We start from the raw sequence: 15,578 nt of genomic DNA, 5'->3' as shown, positions 1-15,578 counted from the left end.
CAGCCACCCCATTTACCCTCATTTGGATAAATTTGATATGAAGCAGGATGTTGCGTTAGCATTAGCAGTAACTTAATACAACTCTGATACAGCATTAGAAGAATGAATTATTAACAGTGAGGCTGATATCAATTAAATAAAACAATGACACTGGATTACACTCAGCAACCCCTTCTGTGAATCCACCGTTTGTGTGCAGGCAACTTTAATCCTGTGCAGTAACAGCGGACTCCACCACTATCTATATAAACTAATATATGGAGAGGTAATTACAGAATGTTTACATCATATAACTATTGCTAAAAAATTGCTGATCATAAATAGTATTAAAAATTGACAATTTCATGAAAATCTTAAATATGTATTACTTTAAAGTCAATTTAAATGAATGGTGAGGGATCATAGGATTGTTAACTAAAATGTATGTATGTACTTTGAGTCCAACAAACTTTTTGTTTATGCTACGGGCCACATGGGTTACATATTATTTCAAAATAATATATTAATACTACACCCTCTCAAAACTGTATCAATAAAAATCTCCTAACCTTTTGTTGTGAAGCTTTGATGACTACATTCTCACTTCAGTGCACTCAAGACATAAACAGCTGTGGTCATTTATCTACACTAAATAGGTGACACTAATCAAATCTCTTCGTATTATGCATAAAAATGCAATTAAACTCTTAGAAAGTAAGTTCATAGCCTGAAAAAATAGAAAAGTTTTTATTGGTCACTGTTGTGACCAGTGGGATTGAATGCACAGCCTTATTATATTTGTGCTGTGGCAATGTGACCTCTCAGTTTGTCAACAGCTGCTGAGTTGCTTTGTGCTGGGGAGAAAAGGTGTAATTACAAAAATGTCAAGATGGTTTTTGAGCAGGGGTCTCTGAGTGGGGCCAGAGCGTGGTGAGAGCTGAAGAAAGGACCCACCAAATGATTAATTACCGTCCTACGTGCAGAGTCATTAATTTAGCATGAAATTTAACCTCTCCAGCCGAGTTTGGGGTTTGTGAGTAGAATGAGGAATATGTTTAATTTCTACACAATGAACTCAAATGGTACTTAGGGTACCCATTTGTCTGTTTCTGAACAATTCACGTGAAAAGTGGAAATTAGATGCTCATGCCACAGTATGTCATCATAGGATTTCTCAGAATTCTGTTTACTTGTGTGCTTGTTCAAAAAATGCCTGTTTAGAACAGGCCGATTGCTTCAACACATATATAAATTAATACTGTTGATGTGAGGTGTGAATGAGTATATACACCAACAACATGAAGGAAACTAAGAGACTAAGGAGACTGAGAGATGATATACAGATGCTAAGTACTGTAATAGTGAATGTTTTCTCATTTCAAGAATAATGAGGGTTGCATTTAAAATAAAATACATAAGAGAGAGCTTTTGAAAAAATGTGCATCCTAAAATAAAATGGATCGATCATATTGGGCTCTTAGATCATTTATTTTCTGTGGCTTCAGTTCGGATCATTTGAGTGGGTATGTTTGCTCAAAAGATTAGTGCTTATATGAGACATACTAGTTTTGAACTGCCTGTGGGAAATAGCCTAAATGTTTGTCCATTTTTGATTAAAAGCTGTATTTTCGCTGTCTACTTTTCATTTTTTAGAGCATGCTATGTGAAAAAACTTTTCTCGAGCTGAGCTGATACTAAAAGATGATGTTAAAACCTGCAGACCACTAATTGGTCCGTCATTTATCTCATTCACGGGCTTTTTCTCTCACAGAAAGCTTTCCACCACTGTCTCTCCTCATCAGCGCTGTCTCTTTGTCGCTCGCCCTCTCTCTCTCTCTTTTTTCTTTTCTTTTTTAAAATGAGTCGGGAGGCCGACAAAAGAGCCAGACTTTTAACATAATCAGACGTAGAGAGATGTCCTCCCCTGTCTCTCTCATGGCAGGGTTGTACAGCTACACCTGTGCTCATGACATGCAGTCGCAGAGCCCAGAAGCCCCACCTGAGCTGATCGCTTGTTTATTCAAAGTTTATTGATATTGATTGTGTCCAAATTGCACCAAATTCAACACTGCACTTCCTTGGGTCCCCAGCCATACACCTGTCAAGTGTGAAGTCAATCGGATGAATGGTTCTCGAGATATGCGAGAGACATACACACATACAGACATACAGACAGACAGACAGACATACATACATCTGCAGTGGAGGCAAATAATGAATTATAAGACCAGATGATCCTATCAAGAGAAAGATGAATTGCCAGACATATAGGATGTGACAGATACAAAGGGTCCCTTGGTACACATGCCACTGTTACAGCCATTTCACTGCACCCCAGAGATGAGAGAATTGATTGCACGGTGTCAGTGCCTTAGTCTGAATCAATGGATATTTTCTCTCGAGGTGACCCAACTAAAAACGTAAAATAAAGCAAGATTTGATGCAGTCTCATCAACTTGGAATTCATCAATCCACTGGTTCACCTTTTGTTTGAATAATGGCCAAAAAATATAATTAGGAGTTGCAAATGAAACCAAGAAGAGTAACAAGTAACTACCTGTAAATAGTAGTAGTAGTAGTAGTAGTTTACTAAAGTATTATACTTAAGTATTTCCATTTAATGCTATATACTTCTACACACATCATTTAATATGTATACTTTTTACTCTAATACATTTATTTGACAGTTGCAGTTCAGATTAAAGTTTAACATAAAAATATACAATCAGCTTGTTAAATTCAATGCTTTGTTAAAGATTAAACTAGTGGTTCCTAACCTTTTTGACTTGTGACCCCTTGTCTATCAAAAAAATGTTTTCAAAATACTGCTGTTGGTTTATAAAGCACTGAATAATTTAGGCAAAAAAAAAATTAAATATTTAGAGCCAAAATACATTTCTGATCTGCTGCTACGTTATGAACCATCCAGACCTCCCAGGTCATCTGGGATAGATCTGCTTTCTGTCCCCAGAGTCAAAACTAAACATGGAGAAGCAGCGTTCACTTTTTATGCTCCACATATCTGGAACAAACTCCCAGAAAACTGCAGGTCTGCTGCAACTCTCAGTTCTTTTAAATCAAGGCTGAAGACTTTTCTGTTTGCTGCCTTCTATTAAATCAAATTTTGAGGCTTTTGATTCATATCTTACACTGAACTAACTTTTACACTCCCGTTTTATCTTTCTTATTCTATTTTAGCTTGTTTTTGTTTTCTATTTTCTTAGCTGTTTAATGTTTTTAATCATATTTAAATGTCTTTTTATAATGTGTTTATTTTGCACTTTGTCTTGATGCTTTTAATGTTTTATGTAAAGCACTTTGAATTGCCTTGTTGCTGAAATGTGGTATATAAATAAACTTGCCCTGCCTTACAAAAAATGCAGTTGGGGCTCCTTGTCATGTTTCAGCAGTTCCACCAAAAAATAATTTCCTCTTTAAACTTCTCAGATGGTTTCATTTAAGTAATTGATTGAGGCCTAGAGAAGTAAAGGTGTCAAAAAAAGAGAAAAGTCTAAAAGATTAATATAAATCTGTGAAGCAGAACTTTGTTTTTCTTTTTTCATACCCAGTTAATCATATCTCACAACCCCTCAGACTTATCTTGTCTTGTCTTGTGACCCTTTGGAGGGGACCTGACCCCTAGGTTGGGAGCCACTGGACTACAGTACCTAACAGTATATAAAATAGATAAAAGTAGCTCCACCTCGACCAGTAACAGCAGTAAAATGCAACATATGTGTTGATGTATCTGTAGTAACAATGATGTCATATATAATCATATGTCAGTCACAGGGGCCATTTTTCTGAAGAAGTTCTTTTAGTTTTCATACTCTAAATATATTTAGCTGATAATACAGTAGTTTTATTTAAGTAGGAGTTTGAATACAGGCATGTTACTTGTAATTGAGTATTTTTATACTGTTGTGTTGGTACTTCTACACTACAATGTAACCCAACAATGAATTTACACAGTCTGTACCTGGGGGTAAGATAAATCTGAAGGGGTGTGAGATGATAAACTGAAAATAAGCATATGAAAAATATTCCTGCTACACAAAATTGTGTTTATTTTTCTGGCTTTTTTAAATTACACCCTAAAGCACCATAAAAAGTAAGACAGAAAAATCACTCTTTGGTTGAACTAGCCACTACACATTGACATTTGCCAACTGTAACATGGAGTTGCAAGTAGACATAGCCTTATTTGAAGAGGTTAAAAGCCGAGATGGATGAGAACTACTGCTCTGGAGGTTACACAAGCAAAGGGTCAAAAGTAGTAACTCTCTGACATTACATTTAGTTGGTCTTTTGGGATTTGTCCCCTAAAAACACACACCAGTATTTTAATACGCAGGGAAGTCTACATTATTTTCCCTGAGGTAAGCCTTCTAGGCAGGCCTTGAACACAAGTCCCACCTCCTCCACAGTAACTGGCAGACCCTAACCCATAACCATAACCATATATGCCACAAAGCATTTGACTGGTAGAGCTCAGTGGGGAGGCATGAGTCAATGTCCATTTCCATGTAGCCCTCTGTAATGTGCTTTCATATGATTGCTTTCATCTTTATAGAATAAAGTCGACTCTGAAAATGGAACCACTCTATAGCAAATCCATTTTACTGGAAACAATATTGGTCTTTTGAAATAACACATTTCAGTGGCGCAGTATTCTGAGTTCACCATTATGCCATTGGAGGGCAGTCTTGTGCCACACACAGAGTGCAGCTGGACTGTGGCCTCATCTCCAAATGCAAGATTTAGCATTCTCCAGAAACCACAGAGACCTGGGCACTCCCAAACCTTCTGAACGAGCAACAGTTTCATGGCATCAGAATGCTGCAGAGTAGTTCAGGCTAGATGCTCCCAAATGAATACATTTCTTGAGCACATGGCAATAATTAGCTCACTGTTGTTATTGCATGCCCCTGTCCCTCTAGTATGTCTGGATTGGGATGTAGACCTATCTAAGAAACCAAACCTGTAATGTCATACCAAACCACTGAGTGCAATGCACAATCAATTGGATTAGTTCCTCATCAAGATGAAACATATTTCTGCAGGACTGTCAGTTTTTTCAAGATTGTACCCACTGTGATGCCAGTTTTTGATCTTAATATGCATTTCACTTTGCTGAAAGGTGCACCTAAAAATCAGTTTTCAATCCCTAATTGCTTGTCAGTCGTGGCAGCCAGTTGTGAGGTAGGTGTTTGCTCACATCTGCCTTTGCAGCACAAGGGCTAGGGTAACCAATTAGGGATTGTGCCTGCATATAACTGGCAGCACACACACAAAAATAGCACCACCATTTTCTTATTCCATCCCACTACAGTTGATATGGCTGCAGGTAATGTATTCACATCAGGCGCTGAAAGCACTTAAGATGATGGTATTGATATCATAAAGAAACCTTCAATCCCTTGCCGCACCATCTACTGTACAGTACAAGCTCTTAGTGTTCATATTCATTAAACTGGCTCAAATTCATATGTGCCTGAAATTGCCTTTTCATGGGTAACAGGGCTAAAATTCAGCTGTGTGCTTGTGCATTCATCCTTATGAGAGAAAGAATGTTACTTTTGTTCTTTTTTGTTGCAGATTTTTTTTTTCTCTTTCTAAATTAGCATCAAGCACAGTACATTGCAAATACTGTGCAGGCTTAGCAAAATTACATTTGTCATTGCTAATAAAATGTTACATTGCACTCGTATCAGTTTGACATGCTGGAATGCTGCAGTGTGGTATTTTTTATGGGCCTTGTACTTTACCGTCAAACCACAATTGTCCAGGAACTGTCCCGGAAAAAAAGGGTCACTGGGTCACCTTCCGCCTCGTGGCCCATTCTTGGAAAGCTGGCTGTAAAGTCTGACACACTGTCAGCCCACATCGGTTTGTCACACCGGGGTTGTGAAGCTGTGACACTTTGATGAGTCCTCAGTGTCAGCTTGTTGATACTGCGTATATGACACCATTCCATTCCGTCTTGCTATCCGTTGGCACATTCTCCAAAACTGTCAAAACACTTTGAGATCGTGCAAAACTGAGTGCAACCGACGACGGCTGACAGAGAGATGCTGCGGCTCGGAATGGAGGCGCTGTTTTTTTTTTCGTTGTTGTTTTGTTTTTGATATGTGTGACACCATTCAATCATGATGGTTATTTGGTATTCTCTCCAGAACTGCTGAATTTATATGTGTAGAGGAATGCCAGGCAGAGAGGGGGTTTGTTTACCTGCTTGAGGTGATGTTGAAATGGGGATGAAATGGTGACCTTACCTTTCTGTAAAATCCCTCAGAGCACCATTCCTGGTAAACAATCAGGTTTATTTCCAATCAAAAGGGCAAGAAGGCAACACAAGTCAGATATTGTAGAGAAAAGAATTCCTATACTTTCTTCTAAAAAAGCTTAATATGCCAACTTAAGAGTGTGCCTGGGTGGTTGACAAAACAGTTTTTAAAACTTCAGTATTGGGCAATAAAATTATTGAGCTGTGTTGTACTGACTCTTAGAGTTCCAAAAATATGTGGTCTTTTAGATTTTATATTGGAATCTGAATTTATTCACCAATCTGTTGTATTAATGTCTAAAACTGTCATATGGTGTGACATGAAAGTTATTGTATATAAAATGAAAATGGGGTATACTTTTCTGAAGTAACGCACTTTATCATAGTTCCTTATCATTACTATCTTTATTATTATTATCTTATTTATTTATTGGGACCATGTACAGAGTTAAACATAAATGTTACCATTTGATGTACTGCACCAGAGTTAGTTTATAGCTAATTTTCATCTGCAGTCCGTACGACAGGTCACAATTAAAACATAAGACACAACAGAACAATAACAAACAGTACAAAGCAAAAAACACAAGGGACACATAAAAAATACAAAGCTACACACAATAGCACATCACACACACCCACAATGTCAACTAGAGTAAGCTTGTTAAATTAAAGGCAAGATCCATCCTTGTGCAAATTCATTACATTTTGCATTATTTTTCTTATTAATCATGCATCGTAAGACATCTGTCCTCAGTATTCCAATATATTTTAGATTAATTCTGACAAAGCCTGTTCCAACTAATTGCTTTTGACTTTTGCTGATTCTATTTTCCATGTGTTCCATTAAGATTTTTAGGATTCATCACCAACAAAGCCTTTTTATTGTCACAATTTTGAATGTCACACCACAGAATGAACCACACCACACCACAATTTGTCCGTGCCAAAATGTGTATTACATGTATTTAAAATTCAAACAAAAACAGTTTAAGAAAAATCACACAAAAGTGTACCACATTGTGCCACTAAACATTGTACAGCACTTTGGTATCAGACACAGGACTAGTGAACCATATTTCAAGTGAGGAACACACTAATAAAGAATAGAATCACTTGTATAGTATTGTCTGGAAAGTATTGTTTACAGTTAAGTCTGCTGAATATTAACTACTGGTAAGTACTGATCACTCATATATCAGGTAAGTATTGATTACTCATAACTACTGGTAAGTAAATCAGTCATATTAACAGGTTGCTGAACAGTGAAGAACTGCTTTCATAAACATTCATTTAAATCAATTTAACACAGGGCATACATTCATTCTAGTTAATGAGTTAAACAACAACTGAATATCACAAGTTAATGATGTCTTTATTGCTGCGTCAGCTGAAGTTTTTGTTTCTGCGCGTGTTCACACTTCATTATACATGAGCGTGGCAAACTAACTGTATAGTGTGGGTTCTGATATTCCACAGACAATTTGATTGAGAAAATGCAGTCTGATTTGTTTGGCCAGACAAAAGTATTTTTCTTTCCAAGTTGTTGCATACAGTTCACTTGCAGCTCCTCCTCACCATACTGTATATTCCCATGATCTGTCTCACATACGTTTTGTCATCATATTTAACAATAACAACTCTCCCTCCAAGTATTTTACCTATTCATCTGAACTTGTCTGGAGGTCGGGTTTGTTTTATTTGTTTTACACACATGAAGACAAAACACACAAATGAAATATCAAACATGTGTGAGGATTTGATGAAACACCTGTAATGGTTTATAAGAAAACCACACCCAAAAGGTAAAATACAAAAATACAAAATCACCAATACATTTTAAATATTAGTGTTTGCACTATAAAATAAGTGTAGAATTATGGTTAAAAAATGCAGAGAAGCAGGAGTATTGCATGTATGAGCAACAGTTGAATGATCATTATTGTTCCAAGTCAAATTTTTTTGATAGCAGGGCATTTCTAAGTCTCTTTTTGTACATAGACAATGACACAAAGGAATCCATTAAATGTACATTTTCATTCCACAAGATAACTCCACACAATTTGATATTTGATTTGATTTGATCTTAATGTCAAAAATAGTCAGCAACTCCAATTAAAAAAGAAGTGCACTTGATACAACAGTTTTGGAAAAAGTTGCTGATCTAATAAACTGTTTCTGCCACAGCAATATTTAGTAAAGTAAAGTCAGAAAAGTATTTGCCCATACAATATCACAGTATGTTAAATGTGGATAAATTAAACTATAATATAATGTTAAGAAACATGTATTGTTTATTTTTCTCAGAATCCCAAGAGATTTAGTGACCTTATTGCAGAGAAAACCAACCTGTTCCCTCCAAGAGGGGCTATCAATCAGAATACCTAAAAAACATTTCTTCATTATCAATATGAAGTTTAATTTGCTCACATATTTCTTTTTTCCTGCAAATGACATGAAATTTTGAGTTCTTAAATCTCTTCGAGACAAAAAAGGTTGGTGTCATCTGCAAAGAGCAATGGGAATGTGGTGGTAGATACTGAAGCAAGATCATTTATATAAATAAGAAATAATAAAGTTCCTAATATGGATCCTTGTGGTACACCATATTGCATTATATTTCTTTTTGACTCATTAACATTAATTAAAACATATTGTTTTCTATTGAGAAGATAGTTACTGAGCCACTTACAAACATTACCATAAAAGCCATATCCATACATTTTTGAAAGTAAAATAGCATGGTTAACAGTGTCAAATGCTTTCAAAAGGTCTAAAAACATGGAATTGGACATTGGAAAACATGGCAATACTGAAATGGGACTGTAGTTTGTAAAGGATCCTTTATCATCTAAATACTGGAATAACTTTAGCCATTTTTAGGTCAGAAGGTATGATGCCAGTTTCCATGGATAATACAAAAATGAACGTTAAAGGCTCAATGATAGGAGTCATGACTTCTTTGATTAGGAAGGTGCAAACTCCATCATGACCCGGAGCTGATTTTTTAAAATTTTAATATAATATCATTCATCTCCTTAAAGTCAGGCAGATAAAAATTTCTCAAAGAAAAAGAACCCTTTACATAATCTAATGGATTTTTGTATCAACTATCTTTTTGGCAAGAGACACAACAACACTTGTAAAGAAATCATTGAACGTACATGCTCAAAAGGATCAGTGAAAGTAAAACTTCAGTATGTAAAGGGTGAAGGAAATTGTGGAGGCCTTTTTTCTTTGAAGTAGCTGATTAATAATTTTCCATGTAGTCTTGATATTGCTATTGGATTTTATAAAGTGGTCACTGAACAATCTTTTCTTGGCTACTCTAAGAAGATGAATATATTTGTTTTTGTACAATTTATAAGTAGTTTAATTTCAGGCAGTTGGCGATGAAATTCGATGAAATATTTTCAGTAGTTTGTTTTTGATTATGGAGGGCTTTTTCAATCCAGCAGAAAACCAAGGATTATTATTTTTTTCTCCCAGTATCAACAGAATGAGTAACCGGCACAAAACATTTTGGGAAATTGAATTAAATAGTTTCATAAACACTTGATAAACTTTGCATTCTTTGCATTGCTCTCCCTATATACCCTTTCAAATGAACCTTTCTCCATCATTTCTTTAAATTTTGATTTATTGCTTGGATTGAAATTTCTATAAGTTATGAGCTATTATTTTTTTTACCTTATGTCCATCTAGCAAGACAGTTTGAAAGATTGGGAAATGATCTGATATATCTGTGAATAAAATTCCTGAGTCTGTTTCATAGTTAAGAGTATTAAATAATATATTATCAATTAGTGTAGCAGATTTGTCTGTTACCCTGGTAGGTTTGCTGATAGTGGGATAAAAATAACTTGCATAAAAATGGTTTACAAAATCTTCTGTTGGAAGTTTGGTGTTTCACTTTTAAAAAGGTTAATATTGAAGTCCCCGAGAACATGGTATGTTTTGTTTTCCTTATTTATAAGCTCCAAAGTGTTAATGAGACTTATTATTAAAACAAGTAATGTCAGCGTCTGGTGGTCGATAAATACTACTTATGACCGCATCTTTGTTGTTTTTGTAAGACAAAGTTTCAGTTAAAAGCAATTCAACCTCCACTTCATAAGAAAAAGGTTATGCTGATTAACAAATTCAAAATTTTGATGGACAAAGACTGAAACTCCTCCTCCCGACTTGGACTGTCTGATGAGGTGAGTAGATTTATATGATGGCAGTTCATTAAGGCCTTGTCCTTTAGATTCTTCTGTAAGCCATGTTTCAGTAAGAGTGATTACAGAAAACTCTTGATTTAAGGAGGATAAAATAATGTACCAACTGATTATAATTTTTAGAGAGACTGCAAATATTTTGTTGAATTGGAATTCATTGTAGTATTCACAAGCGTAAGAAATGTTAGTAGCTGAAGAAGTTAATCAGGATCAAAATCTATATCATGACAAACATCTTCATCTCTGTGAAATTCAAATGGATTAAATAACATACTGTCATCAACTGTAAACCTATGTTTAGTGATAAAACTGTCAGACAAGTATACAAGAAATTCTCCATCATTAAGTGCATAAAAAGGAGATACTGAGGCACAAATATCACAGATCCATGATGTGTATGTCATTTTAGGAACAGGTGTACTTTACCATTCATGTTGTCAAGGCTTAAGCTGAATGTTTTGATGTCATTGTCCAGCTCTATACACTGAATTTACAAGTTGTGGGAAAGTGATTTTTACTCATCCACATCCTTCTGGGTGTATTGTAGACTGGATTTTGTAACATAGCTCCTTTAAGACCCCATCTGGTCTTTTGTTGAAGGAGTCCATGAGCATTTGGACAAAGCCTTTATAGGTACTCTCCTGTTGTTGGAGTAAGTCCTTGTAAAAGCACCTTCTGTTGTTCTAGGAGGTCACGTACCTGTGCAATGGTGAGTAAGTCCTCATCACTTTTCACAGCCTCTGGTAGCATGATTTCACTCATGCTATGAGAGGAAGTAGTCCTTAGACATCAAAGGCTGGGATTCAGCCTTGGTATTTAGACTGATCCAATAGTTACAAATCCAACGTCTTTGGTGTAGGATTTCCACAAAATAGGATGAAATATCTTGTTGTTACCCCAGAATAACAGTGTAACAAAGATATTACAGAGGATTGCTTTGATTTTAGGTGGATTGTTTCAAGCCCAAGCTCTCAGGAAAGCATGGTGACAGCCATCTTCAAATGTGCGCAATAGTGACCTAATAGTGATGTGGCATCCTCTGACTGGGCTTGTGGCCTCTTCTGACGGGGCATGGGGCTCTCCAGTGGGAGAGCTATGGTCTTACGGGTGATTTCTCATAGCACCGCATGTTCATGCTACGTAATAGTGCCTTACTAATCCCCGACATCCATGTCTAACAGTACTGCATGCCCAAATATCTACTGCATGGTCTAGTGTACATTCATGTTTTTATATGTAATTGACAAGCCTAACAATGTATATCATAACTTTTATTTAATGTTATAATATAATTAATCTGTCTTTGTCACAGTTTCCCAATATTATTACTCGCATTGTATTGTGCAGTTATCAAAGGCTCATCCATCTTCTAGCTTTGTGGCATCCATCAAATGAATTTATCTGAGTCTCTAATGTGGCTGGGCAATATGTGAAAAAATAAATCTCACAATGAGTACATACCTTCTGGTAAAATTGTATACATCTATAATGTTTGATAATCTCCAACACAAGTGCAATGGGTAACAATCTTTGCTGATTTTACTTGTCAGTACATGAACACTCCAACCTAGTTGTGTTGTCATATCATGCTCATAGTGACACAAATTTAAACTCAAATACAAGATAAACTTTTCCCCTTCAGCAGATTAAATTAAAAACAGCCTTCTAGCATTAAACTCTGCACATACATCATTCAGCACAGTAAAGTTCAAACATCTTATGGAGACAACAAGAAAAAAGAACACTAGCTGATGTTGTTGCTGCCACAGTGGATGAGCAGATTCTTCTTCCTCTAAAGGAATGATTAAAAAAAAGGGAAGAAGGTTCTTCCCTGTCAGACCACCCCAGCCAAACCACCACACATGGCCATCCAGTCAGAGGTTGCTCCTTGTGGTGTGTCTGACTCTTTCTTCCCCACGTCGGATGTAGCTGTCCCCTATAAGCCACACTTCTGGACCTAGATAGAATTTGATATATTGAAATAGAAAAAATGTGGTGCTCTTCTTTAAACATAAATAGTACATGTTGTTCAACACTGTCATATAAATTTCATCATATTGTTTCAAAGACTAAACAACCTTAATTTTTGAGGGCTTTTATAAAAAAAAAAACCCTTTATGTGAATACTGATAGCTGGAAAAATTTAATCTGGACAACATTTCAATCCTACTCGGATCTTCGTCAGGTCAGAATGGTTATAACGCTGTGCAGATTAAACTTTTGTGGCTTGGAGTTGAGTGTGCAGCGCTACTTTTTTCATTAATATTGCTTTCTAGTAGTCTTGCACCTACAGTATGTGATATGCGTATAATTATTCTCCTTCAAACTGAATACTGATAGCTGCCTCAGAAATACTGCTTATTATAGCATACTATATCAACTTGATCAAAGGATTACGCATATAGAATGAATAAGAATGGTTATAAGGAATATAGTGCACCTTGTCCAAGTATGGCTGGGACCCCAGATTTCCTCCATTCATCCTAGTCCCTGTTGGACCACTCTGTTGCTGATTCTGCCACCTCTAAATAAAGTAAAAACAGTTACATCTTCACTCCTTTTTTTAAAACAATGTGCACGTAAGGACTCAATAACAAACAATGCATGCATTCTTGTATGCTTGAGCATAGATTTGGGCATGGACAGTAGAGACATTTTATTTGACATTTATTGTGACAGTTGATATGTGCATTTTAAATATTAATTTTGGTCTCAGATTTATGGTTAAGTAGTCTTTCAATAAAATAAAATGTAAAAAGAGAAAAGTTAATGTACAAATCTGGTTTCAGGCATGTCAGCTAATATATATTCAGTAAACATTTAGCAGAGTCAGGCTCTTTGTGTGTGTGTGTGTGTGTGTATGTGTGCACGCATGTGCTTATGAAAGAGAAAAGAGTGATCAAGAGCAAGTGGACATACACAATTATTTTGGTTGTCCGAAAAAATGTCCCTACCAAAGTTAAAACCAAACCTTCGCCCTTGCTTGTATGCATAAATTTGTAGATATTTGAATAAATATGAAAAAAAAAAAAATCATGGTCAATGACTAAGCCAACATTAGCTAAACCACAACTTTTGCTCATGCTGTTAATAGCTAATATAAGGGTTTGTTACGCCGCATTATATGTAAACTAGGGGCTGTTTTATTGCCGTTCTCTGCAAACAGGAATATTATTATGTATTAAGAAGAGTGTGTGTCATGGTGTGTGTGCATGTGGGGTGGGGGAGGGGTCTTCAAGTGCAACGCACGGTGAACTCAATTTTTCTTTCCAGCATATGGCGGTAAATCTCTTTGTCTTTACAGCAAGAAATTCACAATAGTTAAAAATACCCTCCTGTGTTGCCTACAACTGCGTGAAGCAAACAAATGGGAGTGGATCCTAGGTTACTCTGTTCAGGTATGTGAAAATAAATTATTTACAGTGTAGCAATTTATTAGTTTTTATTTTTAAGTAACGCTAGAAAGCTGAATAACCTAGCTAAAATGAAATAGCTTTAACATTTGCTAATGTGTGACAGACAATTGAAGAAATACTCACAAGTTTTATTTCATTGACCTTTCTTTTCAAATTTGTCATTTTCTTTTAGAAAAGATTAGGTCTTAAAAATAACTATGAATTAACAAAACATAATTAGTGGTTGTTTTCAGTACACTGTAGTTATCCTAATCCTTAGTTGAAAAATACAATTGAGATGTTCATACCACTCAATCGATTACACAAGTATTATATTATAAAAACTTTTCCACTCCATGATAAGGATGTGTCAGTGGGTCAGCAACATAAACCACAGTAACTGGAAGCCATCCCACCGCTCCAGCATATGTGCTCTACGTTTCACCGAGGAGTGTTTTCAGTGTGGAGAAGATTACTAGATTAAACTGCTGTCCCAACTATTTTTGGTAAGTATGCACACAGAGGTAAGTGACACCGTTTACTTATATCACCTGTACTACTACATGGCTGTGAGTATTCCTTCTACCTCTGGAAAAGTCACAAAATCTGAGTCAGAGATGAATTATAGACAGAGATAAGCAATATGGTTAACATGGACCACCAGCACTGCACAACGACTGTGACTACAATACAGGAAGGGGACAGTGTCAGTGAAGTATCGGATGGTAATGAGTACACTGTGATGGAGGAAGTGCATGATGGCACAAATTTGGTGTTGGATGCAGTCTTTCATCACAATGATGTGACACTAGAACACTATGTTGAGGATTCACAGGTACAACATACTGCAGTGAGTAGCATTTCAGCCACTGTTGACCACAGTTATTTAGGAGAATTTTCCAATATGCTGAAGCGCAAATTACATGATAAATTCATAAAGTGGGGAAAAAAATTGGTCACCTGCCGCAAAAGACGAAAACTGCAAAAACGGAAGACCGGACGATTGAAAGGGAAGATTTCCTGTTTAACTGAGGTTATCAGTGAGCACTGAAGCAGAAAATGCTCCATAGTGGAGTGCCAAAAGAGATACTCACCAGAGTTAAGCAAAGGAAAAAGGTTCAAGTGTCTGAGGAATTGCGTTCATTTGCCATGACAACATTTTTATTCCACTAAAGCTTATGTTTATGTGCATGAATGCTTTGACCTTGTTTCACCACATCCTTGTGATACAGAAAATCTCTGCAGATCCTGGATTCACAAAACCAGCCTTTTCTACAATCAAGTTTCTTGGGGAGGACAAGAAACAGGAGGGAAAAGAAACCTTGTGTGCCCTCTTGATGGATAAAGTGGCTATATGTAAGCATGTGGAATTTGCTGGTGGAAAATTGGCTGTGGTGTCGTCGATGACAGCCTACCGCCAACCAAGGATGCCTTGGTTGTTAGTAGATAGTTGTTGCCATTGACTGCTCCTGGAATTCACTGATGGATTGACTGTGGAAGAGCATGCAAATATCATCAAGGAGTGCCTTCTTCGACTCCATGACATCGGAGCACATGTAATGTCATTGACATTACATGCCACTTTGCCATGAAGCAAGCGTGGATGTGCATGACATGAAACCCTCATTTCCACATCTGGCAGATCCCTCAAAAATGGTCCATGCAGTACTTGATGTGTACCACATGCTGAAACTGCTC

The sequence above is a fragment of the Thunnus thynnus genome, chromosome 16 (assembly GCF_963924715.1).
Source record: "Thunnus thynnus chromosome 16, fThuThy2.1, whole genome shotgun sequence".
Classification (NCBI taxonomy): Eukaryota; Metazoa; Chordata; class Actinopteri; order Scombriformes; family Scombridae; genus Thunnus; species Thunnus thynnus.
This window is presented reverse-complemented; position numbering follows the sequence as displayed.